This window comes from Ursus americanus, chromosome 7, assembly GCF_024610735.1.
Source record: "Ursus americanus isolate L20-20 chromosome 7, mUrsAme1.1.p, whole genome shotgun sequence".
NCBI classification, from domain to species: domain Eukaryota; kingdom Metazoa; phylum Chordata; class Mammalia; order Carnivora; family Ursidae; genus Ursus; species Ursus americanus.
This window is the reverse complement of record NC_142133.1, coordinates 80,007,322-80,021,361: the sequence shown is the minus strand read 5'-3', so window position 1 is coordinate 80,021,361 and position 14,040 is coordinate 80,007,322. Positions and strand designations below refer to the sequence as shown.

The window sequence follows — 14,040 nt, the reverse complement described above, 5'->3', positions numbered from 1 at the left end:
GGAGCCCCAGCTAGTGCTTGGCCACTGGGAGCTGGGGAGCGGACGGGCGCCCAGCGAAGAGCCCCAGTCTGAAATCTTTACGACTGACTCGACATCAAGCCGCTCCCCGGGGGCTCGGAGCGCTCATCGAGGAACAGGGCAGACTAAGGTGGGCCGCGGGGCACTCGTCCCGTGGACAAGTTGGCCGTTCAGGGGAGATGAGTAAACCCTCCACAATACAGTTATCGCTCACAGGGACTGACATCTGGGGGACAAAGGTCATGCCCCTCTTTAAAAAGCCCTGGGGCTGATGTTTTTCATCTGATTTGAGAGAAAGACAATTTTCCCAGTGTTTCTGAAATAGAGACAAGATGAACACCTTCACTGTGCCTCAGTCATGTTCTCTGTGCCTAATTAACAAACACCTGAAGAGGTTGAGAAGAGCTGCCTATCACCTCCAGATTTTTTTTTAGTGTGAGAACATCCAGAAACCATCATGGTCCTAATTTCCGCTTGACAAGTCAGGGCAGCAAATTCTAAAATGAAAAATGTGTCACATTCAAACTGCCTTTCCCTCCCTCCACACCAGCCACTGGTAGCCTCCATGCCTCCCGAGTCCCACTCCCTCTAGGCACGAAGTGGGAGGTGCTGGGACCGCCAGCCATCAGACCACGTGCTCCTTCCGGCCACTGGCAAAGCCAGTGCCTGGCAGGGAGCCGTTGAATAATGGTTGATAGAAAGCCCACTCTGGCCTGGGGTAAATCGTTCACTGCCCTTGGTCTCCCTGCACCCCTGCAGAGAGGGGACTACCCAGCCTCAGGACAGCCCAGGCCTGGATTTCTGCCCGTCACCCACTTGCTATGTGGGAATAAAGACACTTAGCATAAAATTCTGATTTAATCTATTTTACCTTAATGGTCATTTTATGGGAATACAAAGGCAGTAGGCAAAGCATATATAACTAGTAAGTGTCTCTGCACATTCTACTTTGATTTTCGATTTATGTTAGAGGGCGCTGGACTATCCTTATGTACTAATAGCCTCACAGGAGGGATATACTCACCTTTAAGCATCCAGGGAGCAAGATTTGTACTCATCACAGAATAAGTGCCAACGAGTGTGCTTTATAGGGGATGCTGGAAAGGGTTTCACTGATTACTCCACTAAAAAGTCTCAAAAGTTTATTTTCCAAAAAGCATTTACTTTTAGAAGTCCTCATCCTGGCTGTGCCTAAAAATGATCAACTTCATCCAAAATGACTTATTCGTCATTCTAAAAGCTGCAGGTGCCCAGGGACCCCGTGTGAGATGCATGGAATGAGGTCCCCAAGAAAACAGACAAAAACCCAGAGCAGGATCAGAGGAGACTTGGGAGAAGCTTCCAAGAGTGAAAAGTGTTCTCCCAAGGCAGCCTTGCTCTTCCGTGGCCGCTGCTCTGCCTTGCTGGTCTGCCCTCGACCCCGCCAACCCTGCGACTGACTGTTCCCTCTGCCTCCCGTAATACTAACCTGTCATGCTCACGTTCTCCAGCCGCACACAAGGAGCCTTCCCAAGACCACGGGGCTCTTTCTAAACCCGGGTAATCCTCTAATGTCGGTGGCCGGGCCTGGATAAGAAGTGAACCCAGGAGTCTCGAGGCGTCACAAACCGAGGCCATACCTCGCTCACACCAAAAGTCCATGGGGAGGGGCTGGGCCACACACACTCTGTGTCTTCGGACCCAGCCTTGTCATCACATGGCTTCCAGGTAGGTCTGCCGGGTGGTGAGAAGAAAGCGGAGACCACACGTCAGCGCAGCTCACGGCCTGCTGGCCACCACTGGGCCATGTCCTACTTGGGGCTGAAGACTCCCCGAGTGCCCAGAAGAAGAGAGAGCTGGGAAGCTGGCTCACACCACTCTGGTCCTGCCTATGGGTCCAGAGCTTCTGAGCTTCCCCTTCTAGGCCCTTCCCTCAGGCTCTGCACCGTAGCAGCCTCTGCACAGACCTGCCTTCTGCGCCTGCTTGCTCCTCAGCCTCGTGGGACTCCTCTGTGTCCCACATCCCTTCTGCCTGTGCTCCATGCCCCACGACCCCGCCCCTAGCATGCCCTGATGTGGGCTCTTCTCTGCACGTGCCTGTCCCTGTCCACTCAGGACAGACATGGGACCTCCCTCCTGCCTCCTCCGGCCCCAGTGCACGCCTCCCAGAGCCTGCAGGCCCATCCGTCCCGCTTCCAGAGCCCAGCGAATACTCACAGGCCGCACCTGCTCCCGAGAGCCTGGAAGGCATTGTCCTGAGCCAGAGGGTCACGCGCTCACTAGATGGACAGGCGTGAGAAAGCTTATCGCTCTGTGTGGATCTGATGGGGTCCTGCCACATGGGCACACGGGCACGAAGGCTCCAGGACCTGCCCGCTCCCAGCGGCCTCGCTTCCCGGACGTGTGCACGTGGAGCACGATGCCCTGAGACATGTCACAAGAACAGATGTCACCCGGTATGTTCATTTGCAGTTGCTGTTCTCACAAATTATCACGGACTTGACGGCTTCAAACCATACAAGTTTATCGTCTTACAGTTCTGGCAGCCGGAAGTCGAAAATGAGTCTCCCTGGGCCAAACTCCAGGTGTTTACAGGGCCATGTTCTTTCGGGCGCTTCCAGGACACAGCCTGTTTCCTCGGCTTTCCCAGTTTCTGAAGGCCGCCCACGCTCCTTGGCCCCCGGCCCTGTCCACACCAAAGCCCCAGCAGCCCCCTGAGTCTCTCACATCAGCACTCCAGCAGTGACTCTGCCAGCCTTAGGGACCCTGTGACTACCTTGGGCCCATCTGAGTAATCCAGGATCATCTCCTCATCCCGGCGTCCTGGACTTATTCCTGCCTGCGCCATGTTCGTGGCTCTGCGGCTTAGGCTGCAGGTGTCTTCATTATTCTGCCCACCACAGTCAAAGGAAGGCATGCCCCTGGGACATCTGTGACTCAGGACACCCCCACCACTCTCGGCCAGCCCAGTGGCCTCTGGGGCCCACCCCTGTGTCTTCTTTGTGATCGAAGAGCAATACCTGCCTGGCAGCCATGGGGTTTAAGGACCCGGGGAGGGGCCTTCCCATGTTGAGAGACAGAAAGACAGGGACTGGTCGTCTTCTGTAGAGGTTTTGTCCAGGAGGCAGCATCTCTGCTGCTCTGTGAATCACACTAAGGAAATAGCTAGAAAGGATGGGTTTGAGGAGTGGCCACGGCCCCCAGGAGGGAGAGGAGGCTGGAGGCCCTGTGCAGCTCAGGCGGAGGGAATCCTCAGGCAGCAGGACATGCTGGGGACCAAGATGAGGGTCTCTGAGGTGGAGAGACTCGGTGTGGAGTGCTGAGCCCTGGGGAAGCACAGCGGCATCTCCAAGACGCCAGCGCCTCTGTCAGATTGATGGTGGGATAGACTCTTGTCACAGACCCTGGAGAGAGGGCTGGCAGGGGTGGGGCACTGGGGGGCGAGACGCAGAGCCACCCTCTGCAAGGGACATGGGAACGGAATGGAGCTGGACGTGCCATAGCCACGAGCAAGGGAGGCTCTCGGGGTGCGGGGGGGGGGCACTGATGCTCAGAGTTCGAAGGACTGGCTCCTGCCCAGAACACAGAGACACTCTTTATCCTTTCAAAACTCCAGAAATCAAGAATCACACACCCCTGGGATAGGACAGCATCCTGAAACGTCATCCAGTCTGCCCTACCTGCCAGAGGAAGGCACCGTCAACTCGTGTATGGGGGCCGTGAGGCTGTCCAAGGCCACCGGGCAGGTAATGGGGCTGGCAGCCCTTCTCCTGTTTCGTCCCTGAGAACCACCCGAGAGGGCCAGAGCCCAAGGCGGGATCTTGACCCCTTATTTCTTGCCATGGCCTGCAAGCCTCTTCTCCGGCAGCTTCTGGAGCCTGGGGGAGGCGGTACAGCTGGGGGCTGAGGCAGCAGGCACTGGGAGCCCTCAGGCCTGCACCCGCATTCCTGGCTCAGCCGCCCTTTCTAGCTGCAGAGCCTCTGCCAGCTACTTAACCTCCCTGAGCCTTGGCTTCCCCACTGGAGACCAGAGTCAGATAACGCCCACCTCACAGAGGAGTCAGGATTTCCCTGAGCACTCCCTTTCCCTCACCTTTCTCCTCCTCCTTACCAAATTCGAATCACGCCAAACTGATTTTCCTAATCAGCCTCACTAATTTCCCGTCCTGGCAGTTTCCAAAGTAAAATGCCTTGTTGTTCGGGGGTCGCGGTGCGAGCTTCCTGCGGGCTTCCCATGTGGGCCACATACCAACGGGGCGGGCGAGGAGTGGGGTCAGCCCCAGCCCATTGTAGTGGCGCAAACAGTTTAATTATTAACTCTTTCTCCAGTGCAGTCAGCCTCCCACGCACATTCATGAGATACTAACCCCTTCATCTCGTTCAACATAACTGGGCCGCCCACATTACAAGAGAACCAACATACTTGGCTTCTGAGTCACTCGCGAACACGATCTTTAATGCTTTTGCAGGGTGATTTATCATCAGGAATCACGTATGCTTCATAGGTCAACAGCTCCCGCGCCAGCTTCACTTCCCTTGGCCTCCTGTGGGCTGTTCTTGCCCCGGGGCTCTCTGTTCCTTCCTTCTCCCATCCTTGCCTCTCACCCAGATGCCCTGGTTCTCCTTGGGCACCCCAGCCCCTCCTAGACAACAGCCCGCAGCCACAACCGCGGACACCAACGCGGTCCTTCCCTCCCCCCTGCCTCCCTCTTAACACCCCTGCGTCCTAAAGGAACTCTCGATTTTCTCTTCTTCAGGGAGCATGGCTGGTGTAACTGGGAAAGGCCGTTCCTTCGCCCTCATGAGGCAGAAATATTCTAGACACTGTCGTCTCACTCTCGTGCATTTGCCCGTGTTTACGCTTTGCAAGCTCCCCGCTATGTGTGGCACCAAACTCCAGTCTGTCCTCTGGTTCTCAAGACCTTGCAGCATTGACTCCAGCTGGAACCAGGCAGCAGCCCACTCCTCTTCAGCTTCCCCTGAGAACCTAACGCAGAATTGTTCAAGAACACAGCAGAAGCAAGGTGAAAACTTGGCGTATCCATTTCCCGTGGCTGCGTGGCAAGTTCCTACAAACTGGGTGGCCAAAACAGGAGAGACTTATTTTCTCACAGTTCTGGTGGCTAGAAGCCCAAAATCGAGCTGTCGGCAGGGCCATGCTCCCTCGGAAGGATCTAGAGCAGGGTCCTTCCTTGCCTCTTAGCTTCTCTGGTTGCCAAGAATCTTTGGCTTGTAGGCACGTCCCTCCAGTCTCTGCCTCATCGTCGCACGGGATCTCCTGGTCTTCTCTGTGGACGTATCCAATTCCCCCTCTTCTTAAAAAGACACCTGTGGTGGGATTAGACCCACCCCCATGACCTCCTCTTAATTTGATTTTATTTGCAAAAACTCTAGGCCCAAGGAGAGTCACATTCCAGGTACCAGGGGTTAGGACTTGAATATACCTTTTTGAAGGACACAGTTCTACCAGCAACACTAGTCCCGTATCTGCCTGAGCCTGGTTTTCTTATCTTTAAGATAACACCGCCCCCCAACCACCTGCCCCCAGTCCCCCTACCAGGAGGGTAGGGTGAAAGAAAGAAGGTGGAGCCCAGCCACTTCCTAGCACAAATTTCTCAACCTTTTTCTGGCAAGACCCACGAGACAATCTTGCAGGTGTAACTTCAGGTCCACCGGCTGCTTCTCCTCCTTCCACTTTCCTCTCTCCTGAAAATGTATCGGAGCGAGAGTGGCAACATTACAGACAAAGCCTGGAATCTTGGCGAGCTTACTTTTTTTTAATTCAGGAATCATTGGCAACCTTGGCCGCTTTACAAGGAAAAACGATTGGCTTGAAACATGGATTGTTCTGAAACAATCCAGAACCATCGGTTGGGGTAGAGCACAGAGTTACTCAACAAGCAATGGCCCACCCCCCTTCCACAGGGCCCGGGGCAGCAGAGCGCTTCCTTGAGGACTCAGGTCTGGGCTCGAGCGGTCCGGCCGAATCCCGACTCCCCGTGAGTCAGCTGCACAGCGGCGGGCCAGTCCTGTCAGCCATCTGAGCCTCGGTTTCTCACCCGTGACACGTGAGCACCCACCTGGTGTCGTTGCTGCGAGGACGGAGTGGCCTATTCTTGGGGAACAGGATGTACCTGGCGGACGCTGAGTGCCGGCCCGTCTGCTGCTCCAGCTGCTCGATCCCTTCCCTGCCTGATGGAGACCCCAGCTTCACGTGAAGCCCAAGGTCGAGGCCAGAGGTCTTCTCTTCAGTACTTGAAAGCCTTGCTAAACTCGACAAGAGGCATTTGCTGAGTGTTTGCAGGGCCCTCGGGGGCTCCATCCAGCCACCGGGGTTCAACTCTCTGCACTTAGAAGCTGGAGATCAGGGACCGGGCTCTCAGAAGACTCAGAGCCGTGCTCAGAGCCGACACCCAGCTAAATGGAGAACATGACTCCCCGCAGACCCCTCGCCTCCCAGACACCCCTCTTCCCCACCGCTGCTCGGGGGTTGCTGAGATTTCGGGGAGCTCTGCGATGGTAACCCCAGCCTCGGGTTCCCAGTCAGGCCGTGACTGCAAACATGTTTCTAACTCTAGTGAATTCAAACTGATTTGTTCTGAAAATGCCATGGGAGGTTTTGAGAATTTGAAGACTCCTGGGTGGTTGAGAATTCTGCGCTCTGGAATTCAGATTGGCTGCCTTGGGCTCCCTGCGCCCCCGAGGCGCTCCCACCTCACCCCCCAGCGGGCCCCCAAGTGTCCTCCAGCCCCCAGCGTTCCTTGGCCCAGATTCCCTGTTTTTAGAGCATATTAGAGACAACGCTGCTAACCTCTTTCTTCCTTCACTGCGTTCTCCTCCCTCGCATTCCTAAAATGCTCTCCGCATCTCTGTGGCCCGCATGACTTCTGTTGACATTGAGCGAAAGGGAGACTTTGGGAAGAATTGATAAGAATGGACACAGGGAGGAGAGAACTAACATCCTTTTTTTTTTTTTTTAAGATTTCATTTATTTATTTGTTTGACAGAGAAGCAGCGAGAGAGGGAACACAAGCAGGGGGAGTGGAAGAGGGAGAAGCAGGCTTCCCACCGAGCAGGGAGCCTGATGCGGGGCTCAATCCCAGAATGCTGGGATCACGCCCTGAGCAGAAGGCAGACGCTTAACCGACTGAGCCACCAGGTGCCCGAGAGGAGGTAACGTCTTAATTAGATGTTAACGTGTGGCCAATGGGAAACGGTCCTCGGGCGTGGGCTGTGTGCCCCAGAAATTCTGTTGCACAATTATTCACCACTTCCTTCAGGGTCATTCATTCAATGTCATTCATGTCGTGATATTTCATGCTTGTTCCTACCCCACTTTCTTAGCAGCCTGTCGTTTTCTCCAAGGGGGCGTGGCTGGGTCTTGTTTTGTTGGTGAGGGAGTTTGCTCCCTTTTACCAAAAAAAAAACTTGTTTTTCTCGCTCTGTAGATGGGAAAGTGAACAGACACCTTAAAAGCAGATTCTGAACGCTGAGAGACTCAGGAGCACTTTTCCAGCTGGTGGCCCCAGAGTGGCCCCGGACAGGGATGCACAAGAGGAAAGTAGTCCTCCCAGGAGGGGAGAAGCTCGGCCGGCTTTTCGCACCTGGGCACATGGACACTGCCGCTCTGTGCCTGCAGGGATCCTGCCAGCTAAGCCCCGGTCAGTGACCCAGGAGCTGACACAGGGGGGCCTCCTAAACGCACAAGAAGGGCCTCTCCCTCAAAGTGTCCAAGCGCTCCCTTAGTGGGGTGGCTTCCCTCATGGCCACGGATTCCTATCGGGCACTTTCTAGAGGCCCAGGAAGTTTCTGGAAACTGATTGCCTTCTGCTACTCACTGACCAGTGTTAAATTGGAGCAGCTGATTTTTGTCCTGTATTCCTGAATTCAGAATCAAAGAACCGACAGGACAGAGCCTCAAAGGTCTATCAGAAAGGGCATCGTCAGCTCAGGTACCTCCACCGGCTTTAGCTTTTCTGAAGCCCATCCCCACGCACTACAGCTTCTCTGCCCCCCAAACCGTGAAGGCCCCTCCACAGTACAGACTTTCCAGGATTCAAGCCATCATGGGGTAACTTGAGCCCAAACCCCGTTTCCCTCCCTCTGTCTCTGCGCGCTCCCCTGCTGTGGGTGCAGAAGAGGCCTCCCTGTGACCCCAGGAGCCACACCCTGAAGGGTTCCCCTAGAAAATGTCCCCAGGACACAGACCGCTCCGAGCCTCCAGGGGCTCCGAGCCTCCAGGGGCTCCAAAGCCTGCCTTGTAAAACTCTCCAGAAACCGGAGGCGGGTAATCTAACACTCCTTTCTGATAAGAGCTCCTGCACTGTCCTTTGCCCAAATACAATGGTCCTCATTAGCTTTCACTTGGGGCTTTGAACTCCACACAAAACCCTGGCCTCCCGGCCCTGCCCTGCCTGCCCGCTGGAGCCGGCCTGAGGCCCCGCTGCCCGGTCAGCATTTCCTTTGTTGCCGCCTGGGAAGGTGTTTATAATGGGGCCTTTTTTCTGCTCCATACTCAGCCCCATAGGTGAAATCTCAGCCGGGGAGGATCTTCTGCTTCCCAAACACCAGGGCCTGAGAGGAGGCTAAGCTGCTTTCGAGCAGGACCAGGTTCTGGCACTCGGCGAGGACAGGTGAGCTGGGAGGACGCCCGATGCCCTTGCCCGCCGCTGGAAATCTAACAGGCCGATGGCAACAAGGCTGGGAAAGGGGGCCACTGGCACCGTTTCTCTCTCTGGCCCCAACCCACCTACAAGCTACAGGCTGTGTTCCAAAAAATCATTGGGAAGCGGCATGACTCACATGCAAAATGCCCTTGTCCCTCAGGAGCCATGTGTAGCTGTCACGGGGGTCCTGCTCACCCACAGAATTTGATTTTGTCCTTGGACTTGCTGGCCCCTCCCACTCATGATGTCATTGTGCCTGCCAAGTCCCAGAAAGGGGGGGGGTGGCTCCAGGGGGAAGAGGGGCCAGAGTCCCCCCACTCCCCCAGGCCAGGTGAGCATGGCAGGTAGTGCAGGGCGGGTAGCTGTCTTCAGTTAAAGCTCACCCCTCTCTCCCCATTCCCTCCATCCGCAGGCCTCTACTCTCCACCCAAGGTGCTAACCTCGCTCCCTGTGGCCTGGTCTGGACCCTATTTGGTCAGTGCCGGAGCCGAGCAGCAGGTCATCGGCGATGGCCCTGCCCCCGCTGGCCTCAGGACCACAGGCACCCGTGCTTTGCCTCCGTGGACCTTTCCTCCTCAGTCTCATGCAGGCATCGAGGCCCTAGGCCAGCGCAAAAGGTCTCCTGCGCTGGCATGTGCAGCTTTAAAAAGAGATTATTTGTGAACCCAAGCGACAGGCCTCAGGCAGCGCCGCGGGGCGTGATGACGTCACACAGACAGTTTGGAGGAAGCCGGTTGCCCCACACTTGGCCCGCTCTCTTCAGCTGTCCCTGGTTTTCGCGGCCACTTCCCCTTCCCACCCCACACATTCCAAAGCCCCACGCTTCCCCTGATGCTTCTTCTGTCGGTGCTGCCAGAGCTCCCTCGGCAGAGCGGCTGTCTGCAAATCTGTGCGTTGGTGCAGCTGGGACCGCCTGGGTTCCGGGAGCCCAGATCACCGAGCCCCGTGTCTGCACAGAGCTGAGGAAGCACACCTCCCCTCCCCGGGCAGGGCGCACCTCCCCGGGCGGGGCACGATCTACCCATCCCATCAGTACACCAGCATGGCCACGAACTCTTAAAAGCGACCCAGATCGGCCGCTGCTGGTGAATGCCCGATCCACCTTCGTTATACAAACTCCGTTCTCTCGCTGAGCTCTTGTCCAAGCAAGGAAGCCACGTGTAATGTGCTCACAGCACGGCCACACTCCCTGCAGGAGGCTGCTGGGACCTCCCCGCGTCTCCTCCAGAGCGGCCCCTACGGTAGTTACAGCAAATCCAGGACCGGGAGGAAGACGCTGGGCCACGACCCAATTCAATTCTTCCTAACAGACTTTCTCTAGGTTTGTTTTTAGTAGAAAAGTACATACGATGTGTGCGTAACACATATTTCATAAGTGAATGCTTATCATCCTATAGACCGGGAACTTTTCAACAAGTCGTTATCCCAAAAAGCAAGGTGTCCCTGCAAGGATAACGGAGCACGATTTAAAGAGCAGCAAGGCCTCACGTAAACATCTTACCAGACGTTCAACCGGGCAGCCGCCATCCTGTAGCAATCTGCCCATGGGGCTAAGCGCACGCAAGCCTTACCGTGTGGCATGGCTCACCAGCGTCCAACACTGAGCTGAGCCTTCAGGCTGCGGATTGTTCCAGCTTCTTGCTTTTTTCTCCTTCCCTCCCCCGCCCCCCCCCCAGCAGCCCACTAGCTGGAAGATGACCACGGCGTCACAGGGACAGACCCTGAAAGTTTGCAGCAACGTGCTGTTCGGAACAGACTTGTCGGTCCTTTACCACATCCTCAGTACCATCACTATACCAGCAGGCATCCCCTCAGAGGCCGCGTGCCCACACCAGCCTGGACCCCGGGCAGCTCCCACCACCCTAGGGCAGGTGACTGATCGAGTTCAGTGGTTCTCAACCAGGGAGGTTTGGGTAACATCTGGAGACATTTTTGGCGGTCACAATGGGAGAAGGGTGCTCCTGGCATTTGAGGGGAGGCCAGGGATGCTGCTGAGTGTCCCACAAGGCCGAAGCTAGCCCCCTACAACACAGAGTGATCTGTTCTAGCTGAGGAGAGGAGGCGAGGCGAACACACCCACTCCCAAAGGGAACAACGTCAGGCTCCGAACGTGGATGCCAGATTCCGAGAGCCCCCGCGGCTCTGGGGCAGAGGGAGGTAGGGCCTCCCTGCCGCTCCTCTCCAGAACAGGCGAGAAGGTTGAGCTATGACTACAGTTGGCAGGGCTTTTTCCACCCCTTCCTCCCTTAGACATAAAGCCTCCTGCTCCCACAGCTTTAAATTAGGAATATTTGGTGGCATGATCATGTATGTTTAAAACCAAACAGAAATTTCCTGTTCCCCGGCGCAAAATAAAATTCAAGTTTATAAAAGGGCCTGTAAAATCTCATAATCAAGCCCATTAGCCAAGCAAAATGCTCCACTTTGATTCTGTGGTGTTTAGCTTTCTTTTCTTAGCACCGCCTCATTAGCGTGCTTTTAACGGATGCTCTTCCAGCCTGCTTCTCAAAATTGCTTAAGAAGAAAACACACGACTTTAAAGGACAAGATACGCGGGAATACCCCTCCCCCTTCCAATGTGGAGGCTCTGGGAGAGCAGGGAAGGTGGGGGGCACAGGGAAATGCAACAAGGCCCCAGACTCCGCCGTCTTGCAGGAGCACTGGGGATCTTCTGCTGCATTTTTGCTCCCTGGCCTCATGGCTGGCCTCGCTAATTTCCAGCTCTTTGCTGCTTCAGAAGACCAGATTTTCTTGATTAATAACAAAAGGTTTTGTTGGGCTCAGAGCTGTTTCCCACCATCTCTATGCAAACCCCGGCAACACAAACTGCGTACATTAGCATTTCAAGGCACTTCCTATTACGGATGGCAAGAAAAGCCCCTCTCGGTGGGTAAAATCCATTTTGTCCTCTCTTGTGACATCTGTTCTAACTTTTAAAGCCAGAAAGGAAACTAGATAATGCCAGAGTCTTTGATTTACAGCTCTTGCCCCGCGGACGCTGCGCGCTCTGAAAGCACCAACCCTTCCCGGACGCGCACGCATTCCCTGCACCCAGGAGAACTCCGGAAGTCATTCCGAACTTGTTCAAACTTTTCACTGTCTTTTTCGTGGTTTCTTAATGACATTGTCAAGGACTCCCGAAGCTCACAAAACCGGTGATCTTAAAACCTCACGTTTTTGAAAGAAAAATTTAAATGTTGATTGCCGCCTCTGCTATTGTGCTTCTTGTCTATGTCCCCCAGAGCTGCGCGGGCTTTAGTGGCCTGAGGAAATCGAAGCAAATTCGTTCAGGCAACTGCAATGTGTCCACGGAGATGGAGGAAAAGCCCCACAAGTGATAGGATAAAAAGGGAAAGACAGAAGCCCATCAGATGGCCGCCTCCTCCTCCCATCTGCGCTGCGAGCTCTGGGGTCCCTCACACTGGTCAGCCCCGAAACAAAGCTGAAGGCAGATTCCAGCCGGTTTTCCATTCACTATTCATTCAGGGGTCCATCCGCTCCATATGCATTCAGCCAACTGCTGTGTTAAATCGGGGCCTTCTCCCAGGATGGCATGGTAATGAAGCCATGGTGCGGCTCTGTGAAAAGACTGCCTTTTCACCCTATTGAGGTCCGAAAATTATCTCATAACATCACAACATCTGTGCACAAGGCTCCTGCCTTTTGGAGCTGGGCATGTTTATCACGCGGCCATGCCCCGCAGGCAGGCTCCCTCCTCCCCCTTCTTCCCACAGCCTTGGGGTTCCCAACGGCCTCCCCAGAAGTGTTGAGGCCTGGATTCTGAGCCCCCACACCCCAAATTGCTATTCGATCATTTCTGGGGTATTCAAGGTGGGCTGCAGAGGTAAACCCTGGCAGGGGAAGTTGCCATCAGAGAGCTTTATAATTAGTCCAGCCAGGAAGCCAGACCAACAACAGGAGGAAGGAGAAGTTAGCGAATGCATTTTGCTCAGACTCTAGCAAATGACATTTGCTCAACTAATAAGTATATTTGAACTTTATTTAAACCGGCCCAGGTCAATAAAATCTAAGGGGAAGCAGTGAGGTTGGGGGAATTTATAGAAAGACTACACCATCTGCAACTTATATGTGTTCTGCCTGATACAATGATTTCATTTAATTTGATTTGACATTTAAGAGCCTTTTTTGGAAGAGAAAATGAATATTTCTATATTCTATTTGCAATAACCTCACCTGACTCCGCACATAGCCAAGAAGAATAAATGTCACATTCATGGCAAACAGTCCTGGGCCTTCTTGGAGGCGGAGCCGGGAGGGGGCAAGCAGAGGGCCATCGGTGAATGTTCCTGGGGCGTATCTGAGGGGCCATGCGGGCTCCTAGCGCTCAGGTTCATTTTGTTTTGCTCTTTTCCCCATGTCCAAATTCAAGTGATGGTTTGGATAAAATGTTCCTGACCACGTATGAGATGGATTTTTGGCTGCCAGTGGGGTCGTACGGGGTGGCTTGTGCAGGCAGGCAGCCAAGAAGACAGGGCCGCATTGCAGGGCCGCAGAGACACAAGGCCAACATGACCCCAGCCCTTCACTGACGCCCCGTTCCCTCTTCAACACTTTTCAAAAGCCCTTAGGTCAAGTTTGAACTGTTCTGACATCACAAGACCTGGAAATCCAACCCTGGCAGATCCTTTTCCTTCAGCCATCCTTGAAAAAACAGCTCTCTGCCTGCTGACCTCTGGGGGTCGTGGGCTCAGGAGACAGGAGAGCAGGAGGTAGAGGCCTCTGGTGGTGACATCATTCCTCTGGGCCTCCGCCCAGAACACCGGGATGAGCCCCACAGGATGCACGTCACGAATGTCTCCAAACCGGGCCCCCACTCGTCCCCCAGTCATGAGCTGGGCTCACCTGGGAACCACAGCTGCCTCCTAAAACCAGATTCCCCTACTCATCAATCCCCCAGTTCAGTCTCCACCCAGCAGCCCAGCCAGGCCTCCAAAGTCACGCCCCACAGACTCACAGCCAGACAGGCACCTTGATCTCAGACCTCCAGCCCCCAGAGCTGCCCAAGGATTCATCACTGCTACTCCAGCCACCCAGTCTGAAGTCCTCTGTTATGGCAGACCCAGCAACCCAATACAGGCTCTAGAGGCCCAAGGGGATCCGCCCGGGGGGTGCCCTAACTTCAAAACCATGTCCTGAGCACTTGAGACTCCAGAAGTCCCACCCCAAGGGGCCCAGCAGTCCTCCTCACTGGGTATGTCCCAGGCATGAGGACCCCAAGGCCACGGATCTGCGTTTAGTGGGCTGTGGGTCAGGAGTTCGGTTCGAGGGCTGGGTGCACACAGGCCGCCCGCCAGCCCCGTCATGACTACACAGACCCAAGGTGGGCAGATGAAGGGTAGGGGGACTGTGGGCCAAG

The 14,040-nt window shown here is 55.0% G+C and overlaps 1 long non-coding RNA gene across 1 annotated transcript in view; it reads right to left on the bottom strand.

Moving 5' to 3' along the window:
* Window positions 1-4,274, bottom strand: part of LOC123803302 (uncharacterized) — a 38,033-nt gene extending 33,759 nt beyond the window's left edge. Inside the window, exons 1-3 of the long non-coding RNA XR_006782819.2 lie at window positions 4,109-4,274; window positions 2,215-2,421; window positions 1,487-1,731 (exon numbers count right to left, since the gene is read on the bottom strand). This is a non-coding gene — a long non-coding RNA (uncharacterized LOC123803302). The remainder of the gene's footprint in view (window positions 1-1,486; window positions 1,732-2,214; window positions 2,422-4,108) is intronic.
* Window positions 4,275-14,040: the final 9,766 nt, after the last annotated feature.